Source organism: Macaca thibetana, chromosome 2, assembly GCF_024542745.1.
Source record: "Macaca thibetana thibetana isolate TM-01 chromosome 2, ASM2454274v1, whole genome shotgun sequence".
NCBI classification, from domain to species: domain Eukaryota; kingdom Metazoa; phylum Chordata; class Mammalia; order Primates; family Cercopithecidae; genus Macaca; species Macaca thibetana.
Window position 1 is genome coordinate 180,595,632 of NC_065579.1, and position 12,038 is coordinate 180,607,669.

Below are 12,038 nucleotides of genomic sequence, written 5' to 3' on the forward strand. Positions count from 1 at the left end.
TTCCAGATGCATCCATGTCCCTACAAAGGACATGAACTCATCCTTTTTTATGGCTGCATAGTATTCCATGGTGTATATATGCCACATTTTCTTAATCCAGTCTGTCATTGATGGACATTTGGGTTGGTTCCAAGTCTTTGCTATAGTGAATAGTGCTGCAGTAAGTATATGTGTGCATGTGTCTTTATAGCAGCATGACTTATAATCCTTTGGATATATGCCCAGTAATGGGATGGCTGGGTCAAATGGTATTTCTAGTTCTGGATCCTTGAGGAATCGCCACACTGCCTTCCACAATGGTTGAACTAGTTTACAGTCCCACCAACAGTGTAAAAGTGTTCCTATTTCTCCACATCTTACCATGTGTATGTTGCTGCAGGGAATTCATAAGAAATATACTTTAAAGAGTTAAATTGGAAAGAAGCTTTCCATAAGCAAAGAGCTATCATGCATATGAAGCAAATGTTAAAAATGGAAATGACACATATAAAGTAAAATAGCAAATAATATAGAGTATAGAAACAGAAGACATTTAAATTATTGGAACAAAGTTTCAAGTTATTTATATAACTCAGAATATAATCCATTTTGCTTTTTATAAAAACAACTATTCTCATATTTAGTTCCTGTTGGTTTAAAAAGTTCAGAGAAATTACAATATTGACTTAAAGATACTATGATCAATGAAAAATAAAAGAATACTACCAAAACAGACATCCATGTTACCCTAATAATAAATGTTAAAAAACAGTAAATTGCAATAGAAATATAAGTGCTTTAGGCAAGAGAGGACAAATGAGCTCATTGATTTTTTTTCTTCATTCATTCAACAAATATTCTTCCAACATTTTCCTCACGTGTTCCACCCTTAGCCAGATACCTTTTATAATTTCTCTGCATACAGCTGACAGGTTACCATTGTTTTACTTACCAGTGTATCTATAATCGAAATAGTTGTTATCAGGTGAAAAGTGATAGTCATTAAGGAAAAAGAAAGTTTTTTTGCCAAACGAAGAAAAAGAAAAGCATTTTATCTGTCAGTAATTTTCCTTTGTTGCTTAAAAAAGCAACAAAGAAAAATTAACTTACTTAACTTACTTAAAATTCAGTGAGGGCACAGTTTCCTTTGCACATCAATTTTACAGTATTTCTCTCAACATGAAAATACATTTCTTATCTTCTTTCTCAGTAATGGGTCACAGGAATTCTAATCCAAATCTCTTGCAGTATTTTTTGATATATAACATACCAAATTTAGAAAAATCTGAACAACCATTTAAAAAAATTTTAATATCTTAAATTATTCTTAGAGAAAACAAAATTTGTCTTTGGAAATATTAGGTATATTAAGTAGCATTAGAAATATTAGATCATATCATTGAGGTAATATAAATGAAAGTAAAAGTAAAATTGTTCTTATTTCTTGAGTTGATTTCCAGTTTTCACTCTATTAACTCAATACAGAAATGATATCTTTAGAGCTGCCCTCTTTTTGCTTCTTTCCCTGATTTCTCATTATAACCTATGATAATCAACTGTAGAATAAAATCATAACATTGTCATCAATGTCATCTTGAGTGACAGCTTATCCTGATAGCATGTATCTACTACTTCCTGAATACCAGTTAAACTTTTGGTTTCAACTGTGTATTTAAAACAGTGTTTGCATTATTTGTATCAATTCTCATTATTCAAAAAATAGTTTTCTTCAATCCAATTATTTCTACATAGTTTTCACATCTGTTGGGCAGTACATTTCTGAGAGTAGGGATTTGTTTTAATTAATTCTATAATTCACCTTAGAAATTAACATTCTATCTGACAACTAAACAGTAACCAATAGTTATTTTTTTCAAAAAATAGTGTTCACACTCTTTGAGTTCATTTGTCCTCTTTTGCCTAAAGCACTTATATTTCTATTGCAATTTAGTGTTTTTTAACATTTATTATTAGGTTAATATGGATGTCTGTTTTGGTGGTATTCTTTTATTTTTCATTGATCATAGTATCTTTCAATCAATATTGTAATTTCTCTGAACTTTTAAAACCAACAGGAACTAAATATGATGATGGATGTTTTTATGAAGAGCAAAATGTGTTATATTCTGAGTTATAAAAATAACTTGAAACTTTGTTCCAATAATTTAAATCTTTCTTTTGTTTTTATACCTATATTATTGGCTATCTTACTTTATATGTGTCATTTCCATTTTTAACATTTACTTCATATGCATAACAGCACTTTACTTATGGAAGTCTTCTTACCAATTTAATTTTTTAAAGTATATTTCTTATGAATTCCCTGCAGCAACATACACATGGTGGAAGATATAATCAGTTCTCTAAATGTATCAGTTTCTTTTAAAATTCACTTATGAAACTAATTTCAGACTTATTCAAGTACTTACTCAAGACAATTACATTTTTAAATCATGTTTATTAGTTTGAAATGTTAACGTTTTTACTAAGAAAAATTTTTCTAAGTGATGGTATTTCATTTTATGAATATACTGTAATTTATTCATTATTTTTAATACCTAGATTGATAATATTTTTATTAATAAATTGCCATAAAGAGTCCTATAATGTTTCTATATAGATACTTGTGAAAGATTCTCCAGAGTGGAAATGACTAGGAATAGAATTGCTGGGTCATGTGAGATGGATTTCTTCTATTTTAATGTGGCAAAGCAAAAATCTAGAGGATTTTCTTCACATTCAGCACACGTTGCATTATTATATGCTATGATAGTGTAGAATTCATTATAATCATCTCAGGTGAAGTACCAAGTAGAGCTTAAATATTGGAGGATGTCTTTTTTTTTCTTTTTTAAGTTTAATACTTTTCCTTATTTTTAATCCCTTTGATATATAACTGACTGCTTAAAACAAAAATAGATATGTGTGAGATACATAACATGTAGGAACCAAGTGAATTACAACAATTTCGTAAGCACTAGGAAGGAACAAATATAGTTTACTCTTACAAGGTTACTATATATAAAAGGTGGTATAATATTCTTTTTTTTTAAATTTATTTATTATTATTATACTTTAAGTTGTAGGGTACATGTGCATAACGTGCAGGTTTGTTACATATGTATACTTGTGCCTTGTTGGTGTGCTGCACCCATCAACTCGTCATTTACATCAGGTATAACTCCCAATGCAATCCCTCCCCCCTCCCCCTTCCCCATGATAGGCCCCGGTGTGTGTTTTAAAATATTAACAAAAAAAGAGAGAATGGCAATTTGATGTGAGTTCTGAACATCATATTTATCTAGTGCATTGGGCAACAGTTTCCTACAATGTCTTAAAAATTTTTAGGCCATGATTAAGTTTTTATTTTTTAGTGAAAGGTGTAAATCCCCAAAGTGTATTCTTTTTTCTTTTATTTTTCATTAACATATAGTAATTGTACATGTTTATGAAACACAGTGTGATATTTTGATATATGTACACAATGTTTAAGGATCCAATCAGTGTAATTGGCATATCCATCATTTCAAGTATGTGTCATTTCTTTATGTTGGGAACATTCAAAATCTCTACAAGCTTTTGAAACTATATAATACATTAGTATTAGCTATACTCATCTTATAGAGCCATGGAGCGCCAGAACTTATTCCTTCTATTTAGTTGTAATTTTGTATCAGTTAACCAATCTCTCTCTATCCTTTCCTTTCTCCTATCTTTCACATCCTACAGTAACCACAATTAGTTTTTGAATATTATGTCCAGTCCCTGCCATTTAAATAATTTACTAAGTGGCAGTGGTAGACTAGGAGGGAAAACTGAAACAATATTTAAGACTCAATATAATGAGAGAGGAATCCTTGGATCCTTTTCATCTTATTCTGTGCTTCTCCAGTAGTTCACTGTGTGTATCATTTGTGATAAATCGTGGCTTCCTTGTACTATATCATCATCATTGTCATCTAAAGGCAGGCGGAACTTACCAAAGTATAAATTACTACTCAAGATAAAGCCACACTGGATAACGCATTCATATATTTTTTGAGCTTCTGAAATATCTTCTGATAAAATAATTAACCAGATAGTACTGGGTTTGAATATTTATTAGGTCCAGGGTGAGTAGGTATCAATCTTCTATTACTCATTTTTAAAATAAAGATAAAAAGTTGCTTGACCAATCTTTATGCATTTAAAGGGAATAGAACACTATATTTTTAGGAATTTATTGAAGAAAGCATCTAACTCATCTTTGTTGTCACTATGTACTGTGAATGACAGATATAAAACTGCACTTCAGGGGATTCAAAAACACAAACAAAACAAAAAATATGCAAACCTTTCACCTTCAACCAATAAAATTTAGTCTAGTGATTGATTAGAAAAAAATTATACTTATTCTTTTGAATTTAACACTAGCGTCTTTTCTTTGAATAGCCTTTCTGAATTCAGTGCAAAGATTACATGCTCACAGTACTTACCACACATTTTTATGATATATGCATATATTTTCTTACTACTCTAAAAACCTTGAGGACAGAGATGAATCATTGTTAGAGTTCTATCTTCAAACACAATGCAGTGAATATCTAAATTTCAATAAATACTTGAGGAATTAATGTAAGAAAGCATTGGTAAGGAATGTTGTCATTCTGATACAGTTAAAACCTGTTTGTGAATAATACTAAGGTTTATGCTTAAAAATTCTTACTTTGAAATTATGTATATATCTAGCCTACCTTGTTCAATTTTAATGTTAAAGTATGACGAAAAATGCACGTGCCTGGGACTTCTATTGAATGTATATTATTGCTTTATTTTTGTCAGATAATATCTCTAAATAAATAAATCTTACCTGAATGGTATTACCTAGGTTTTCTTCTAGGGTTTTTATAGTATTAGGTCTAACATTTAAGTCTCTAATCCATCTTGAATTAATTTTCGTATAAGGAGTAAGGAAAGGATCCAGTTTCAGCTTTCTACTTATGGCTAGCCAATTTTCCCAGCACCATTTATTAAATAGGGAATCCTTTCCCCATTTCTTGTTTTTCTCAGGTTTATCAAAGATCAGATGGCTGTAAATGTGTGGTATTATTTCTGAGGACTCTGTTCTGTTCCATTGGTCTATATCTCTGTTTTGGTACCAGTATCATGCTGTTTTGGTTACTGTAGCCTTGTAGTATAGTTTGAATCAGGTAGCGTGATGCCTCCAGCTTTGTTCTTTTGATTTAGGATTGTCTTGGAGATGCGGGACATAGGCATGGGCAAGGACTTCATGTCTAAAACACCAAAAGCAATGGCAACAAAAGCCAAAATAGACAAATGGTATCTAATTAAACTAAAGGGCTTCTGCACAGCAAAAGAAACTACCATCAGAGTGAACAGGCAACCTACAGAATGGGAGAAAATTTTTGCAGTCTACTCATCTGACAAAGGGCTAATATCCAGAACCTACAAAGAACTCAAACAAATTTACAAGAAAAAAACAAATAACCCCATCAAAAAGTGGGCAAAGGATATGAACAGACAGTTCTCAAAAGAGGACATTCATACAGCCAACAGACACATGAAAAAATGCTCATCATCACTGGCCATCAGAGAAATGCAAATCAAAAGCACAATGAGATACCATCTCACACCAGTTAGAATGGCGATCATTAAAAAGTCAGGAAACAACAGGTGCTGGAGAGGATGTGGAGAAATAGGAACACTTTTACACTGTTGGTGGGATTGTAAACTAGTTCAACCATTATGGAGAACAGTATGGCGATTCCTCAAGGATCTAGAACTAGAAGTACCATATGACCCTGCCATCCCATTACTGGGTATATACCCAAAGGATTACAAATCATGCTGCTATAAAGACACATGCACACATATGTTTATTGTGGCACTATTCACAATAGCAAAGACTTGGAATCAACCCAAATGTCCATCAGTGACAGACTGGATTAAGAAAATGTGGCACATATACACTACAGAATACTATGCAGCTATAAAAAAGGATAAGTTCATGTCCTTTGTAGGGACATGGATGCAGCTGGAAACCATCATTCTCAGCAAACTATCACAAGAACAGAAAACCAAACACCGCATGTTCTCACTCATAGTTGGGAACTGAACAATGAGATCACTTGGACTTGGGAAGGGGAACATCACACACCGGGGCCTATCACAGGGAGGGGGGAGGGGGGAGGGATTGCATTGGGAGTTATACCTGATGTAAATGATGAGTTGATGGGTGCTGACGAGGTGATGGGTGCAGCACACCAACATGTGTGCTGAAGTATACATATGTAACAAACCTGCACGTTATGCACATGTACCCTAGAACTTAAAGTATAATCAAATAAATAAATAAATAAATCTTACCATATTGCTTTAAAATATACTCTACCTTCACATCAGTAGTCATACCATCCTCCTGAATACACACATACAAACTCATAAAGGTAAAAGAGGCAGTAGTCGAGACATAAAAATAGACATATATATAGATAAAATAGAAAAAATAGTCTGGTAATAGAACCACACATTTATTTTACAAAGGTCCCAATGTAATTCAGTTGTAGAAGTCTTGTCTTCCAACAAACAGCATTTAAAAATTAGATGTTAATATATAAAAACCAACTTGATGGCCAGGCGCAGTGGCTCATGCCGGTAATCCCAGCACTCTGGGAGGCCGAGGCGGGTGGATCACAAGGTCAGGAGATCGAGACCATCCTGGCTAATGATCGAGACCATCCTGGCTAACATGGTGAAACCCCGTCTCTATTAAAAAAATACAAAAATTTAGCCGGGCGTGGTGGCGGGGGCCTGTAGTCCCAGCTACTGGGGAGGCTGAGGCAAGAGAAGGGCGTGAACCCGGGAGGCAGAGCTTGCAGTGAGCCGAGATCACAGCCACTGCACTCCAGCCTGGGCAACAGAGTGAGACTCCGCCTCAAAAAAAAAAAAAAAAAAAAGCTTGATAGCAACCATCCACCCAAATGGAAGAGCTGTAACTATAAAACTTCAGGAGTTAAAAAATTATGATTTGTGTGTGTGTGTGTGTGTGTGTGTGTGTGATTTTGCACTAGGCAGATGTTACTTGGGACAAAACCAAGCATAAGCCACACACACACACGCACATACATATATATATAAAATATATATATTATATATATTTTATATACACACACACACACATATATATATATACACACACACACACACACATCTCCATCTCATTAAAAACTTTTCTTCTTTGAAAGTTGCTGTTAGGTAAAGGGAAAAGAGAAGTCACAAACTGGAAAAACGATTTGCAAAACACATATCAAATGCCAGATTTGCATCCAAAATATGTAAACAGCTTTTATAACTCAAGAATAAAAGCACAGAAAAGCAATAATAAAATGTGCAAAGTGTTTCAGCAGACATCTTTAGCATTAAGAAAATGCAAATGGCTAAAAAGCACTTGAGAATCTGCTGAGAAAATGCAAATGAAAGTCGTAGCTGAAATATCATGTAACCACTGCAATGGTGAAAATTTTTAAAGATTGACAATGCTTAATGATGCTCAGAATTTGAGCAACTAGATATTGGTGCTGGGAATGCAAAATTGGATACTCATGTTCGAAAACTCTTAGCAGTTTCTTATGGACGTAAAACACTTATGACCCTTCTATTTTGGTCCAAGGTATTTTACCTGAAAGAAATGAAAATGTGCACATAAAGACCTGCATGCAATTGTTCATATAAGCTATATTCTTAACAGCAAAAAAAAAAAAAAAAAAAAAAAAGGAAAAACTTATACAACCCAAATATCCATCAACTGGTAATTAGATAAACAAGTTGTGGTACATCCATTTAATAGGATATTATTCAGCCATAAAAAACAATAAATTGTTGATACATAAAATAGCACGGATGAATCTCAAAAGCATGTGTTAAGTGGCAGAAGACTACAAGATTCCATTTACATGCATTCTGGAAAAGACAAAACTTTATAGGGAGAAAAAACATGACAGTGTTTGCCAAGGACTTAGGATGGGTCAAAAGGATGGTCTACAGAGACAAAAGGCAATTTTGGCAGAAAGGAAATAATGGATGTGTTCTGTATTTTAATTGTGATGGTATTTGTACAACTGTATACAGTTATCAAAACACCTCAAACTATAGATTTAATATGTCAGTTTAATTGTGTCTTTATTAAAATCACATACTTAACCATCTTAAAGATGTTTGCCCAACTATATTATGTAAGTGAAACCTATCTCCTATATCTGATCCTCCTTACTTTGCTCTCTATTTTTTCCAGAGCATTTATAACTTCATACTTATGTATGTATGAATGTATTTATATTTTGAGATGGAGTCTCACTCTGTTGCCCAGGCTGGAGTGCAGTGGTGTGATCTCAGTTCACGGCAACCTACACCTCCCGGGTTCAAGCGATTTTCCCGTCTCAGCCTCCCGAGTAGCTGGGATTACAGGCACATGCCACCACGCCTGGCAATTTTTTGTATTTTTAGTAGAGATGGAGTTTCACCATGTTGGCTAGGCTGGTCTCGAATTTCTGACCTTAAGTGATCCACCCTCCTTGGCCTTCCAAAGTGCTGGGATTACAGGCGTGAGCCACTACGTCTGGCCATAATTATGCACTTATTTATTTAACGGTCTATTGTCTATTTCTCTTGCTAGAATAGAGCTCTCATGGAGACTAGATTTAATGATGTATCATGTAAATTCTCTAATCAAGATTGGGTTACTCATTACCCACAGCTTCTATAAGTGTTGAAGATTGAACAACCAAGATGAGTCTTTGTGCAAGAATTTATTCAGCTTCACAAGAACTAAGTAACTCAACGTCACATCCCCTTCCTGAAGGAAGCACATACTTGTTGACTTTTCTCAGATAAGTAAAATATGGCCACACACCAACTTTGCTTTTATAGGGTTCAAAAGATAAAAATAAATTTAACATTTTTAAGTGTTTTCATACAGGAAGAAAGAAAAAGAAGAGGGAGAGAATATGTGACAGAGAATGAATGTGACCCCAAAAGCCTAAAATATTTTCTACTTAATCATTATAGAACAAAGTCTAAAAGTTTTACTGCTTGATTTTTATAGAAAAAAAGTTTGATAACACCTAGACTGGCGACACAGGGACATAAAAATCTAGTCTACTATTCCTAGGGGCGTTACTCTAAAGGGACATTCACGAGATTTGCTGAGGCCTCTTTTCTGTTACTCTGTGTACTGTTGGGGTCCGTGCCTGTGAGTTGTTCCTCAGTGGGTCCAGGGGGATAACACATAACATTTTTCCTAGCCTGTACATGTGCCTTGTTCATTTACCAGCTGTGCAATTGTAACCACTGAGAACGATCAAGAAAAGCCTTCCCCAAAGTCTTCCAGTCTATAGGAATTATCAAATTTTCTGATGAAAAAATATCACGAAGACCAAGGATAAAAGGAGATTGAGGTCCATAGTTAGAAATGGCAGCTTTCATTTCTTTTTAAAAATTTAATTTGTAAGGCATTAAATTGGACATTATTGCCACCATTTGAAAACTGAGCATTAGGAGCAAAAGAAGCACAAATAATTGGAAACAGATCCAGCTCCTTAAAAATTTTTTTTTAATTAAAAGTATATATAATATATAATAATACTCATATCCCCAAATATAAAGAATCTCAACATATTAATAAGAAAAGGCAAATAACCCAACCAAAAGTAGCAGAACAAAGAAATGACAATAAACCTATATGTCTAACATCATTACTCACTAGGAAATATGTATATTAATACCAAATTGAGAATCATTACATACACAATACAATGGTTAAAATTTAAAAACACAGAAAATATCAAGAGGTACTTAATGTGTTAAGCAGCTTGAATACTCAACTTCTGTTTGGAGTGTAAATTGGTGGAACCTATGCACCCCTATAACATAACAATTTCCTAGCTGGGGTTATTAATACTATATTAATATTAATAGTTAATATTAATGTGCTTATTTATTGACTATTGAAATACTCATAATATTTTAACAAACAACAAGATATACATATACACTGGTTTTGACATATTAAACAGGTGTTTAGTATAAATTTAAAGTATGTCTGATGTGAACAGGGCTTCAACTTTGCCAAACAAAGGTAAAGATAAGGAAGCCGGGGGGTTGGAGGCACTGGAAAATCCTCTTTTAACAGGGCAGAAGGAAAAGAAACAGGGAAAGCTCGCAAAGGTGAATTAGAAGAATATATCTGTAATATTTGTTGAAGCATTTCCATAATACACTGCATGTCAGAATTTCCCTTAGAAGAAGGAAGAGCTGGCTTTTTCTCTTCTCCCCCTTTTGCTACCCCCCTCATCCTCTGTTATCCTGGCACAAATGGGCTTCATTTCAGATTTATTTTTTTTTCCAAATCCTCAGATACCTTTCCTCCTGTGGCTACATTACCACACTCTGAATCAGTCTCAAGTAACTCTAATGTCTGAGTGATAGAGTCACACAAGGTCCACAATTTTAGAGGCATAATATCCCCTAACTGGAGAGCTCTAAGCAGAGTTTTTACTACCTGTAACCATTCTCTGCGATTCAGCTGCACTTTAGTCTGATACTGAAACCAGTAACAATGTTGTTCAACATGGGCAAACAATCACTTCAAAGTCTTTTTCTTTCACTTCTACTCCTATAGACAGCAAGAGTCCTTGAAACAGCCATAAATATTCTGAGGCCAGAGAGATGGAATTCCCATAATGAAAGCTTAAGAAGGTTCCCCTTAACAATATCCGAGCCTTACCCGTCCCTAGGGGGTTCCCCTTCTTGTTCTCCCCTACTCACCCGTGCTGACCCTGCTCGCTGTGCCACTTGTTGGGGTCCGTGCTGGGGGTGGTGGAGACTGCAAGAACACACAAAAGACAAAGACACACAGAGAACATGGCGGCCGCGCTCAGAGCCTCCGCCTCACTTTATTTATACTCCATAAACCCCACGTCAGCAGAAAGAATGCAATGCAAAACAAACTTTCTTTTCCCACATGTAACCTTCTACTCAATTCCTTGTTTCTGTGCTCTTCCTTATCTGCCCGCCTTCTTGGCGCCTACGGGAGTTCATTAAAAGTTCAATTGGAGATACTGTCCTTGAGCCCTATCTATTCTCAGCATACTGTTTTCAAAGGCCCCTGCAGTGTACATTTCTTCCTTGACTCCTCCAGAATTGTTGATATCATTGGCATCCCTAGGTAAAGGCTCTACATGAAAAACTCTGTTTCAAAATCTATATCCCAGGAAATCTGACGTAAGACAACCAGTGCTAGATTAGTCCAAGAGAGTGGATTCTAAAGTGAGATGTGAGATGTAGACCAACTGCTGGTCAACTAATAATGAATGCCCTTACTTTTGTAGTGGATAGAACACTAATTGCCCCGGTGTATTGTAGCAGTGCAATTGTTAAAATTTTACTGATAGCCAATTAGGATAGATTATCTGTAAAATTTCAGTAAGGTGAAGGTTTGAGAAAATTTATTAATTATGACAACAATGGAATTAGACAGGCTTTGTTAAGTATCATTGTCCCACTAGTATAGTGAATGACAGCCTGAGGATGCAATCACCAAGTAAATGGAAAATGTGAATGGTAGATGGCCTCCTCGGCAGGATTTTAGAAAGTTCTTTATCTCTTGCATGCAGAAAAACTAAAGTCCAGGCTTAGGAGTTAATAATAAAAGCAATAGAGGGGCGTACAGAAATGTAAATTATCAATTCCTCAAGCCTTCTATGCCAAGGTCAAAGCTTTAGTTGAGGCCTTAATGATACACAGAGAACTTCCAAATCAAAGCAGACAAAAATTAGAAAAAGAAAAAGACACTTTGCTTTTAAAACTTTTAAATCCCCTAAACTCTCTGGACATATAGTTCAGTCCTTATTAAAGGCTAGTGTACCTCTTGCTTGAAGAAAATATGCAACATGAACCTGCCTCAAAATCCATACTCGCCTTCCCGTGTTGTCCCCAGATCAACTAGTAGGTCAAGTCATGCACCTTCAATAATTTACAGGCCCAAGAAGTGGTGAACCTGCCAA

The 12,038-nt window shown here is 34.7% G+C and overlaps 1 long non-coding RNA gene across 1 annotated transcript in view; it reads right to left on the minus strand.

Annotated features, from left to right (window-relative positions):
* The window catches only part of LOC126947889 (uncharacterized), a 159,562-nt gene extending 148,423 nt beyond the window's left edge, over window positions 1-11,139 (minus strand). Inside the window, exon 1 of the long non-coding RNA XR_007723241.1 lies at window positions 10,801-11,139. This is a non-coding gene — a long non-coding RNA (uncharacterized LOC126947889). The remainder of the gene's footprint in view (window positions 1-10,800) is intronic.
* Window positions 11,140-12,038: the final 899 nt, after the last annotated feature.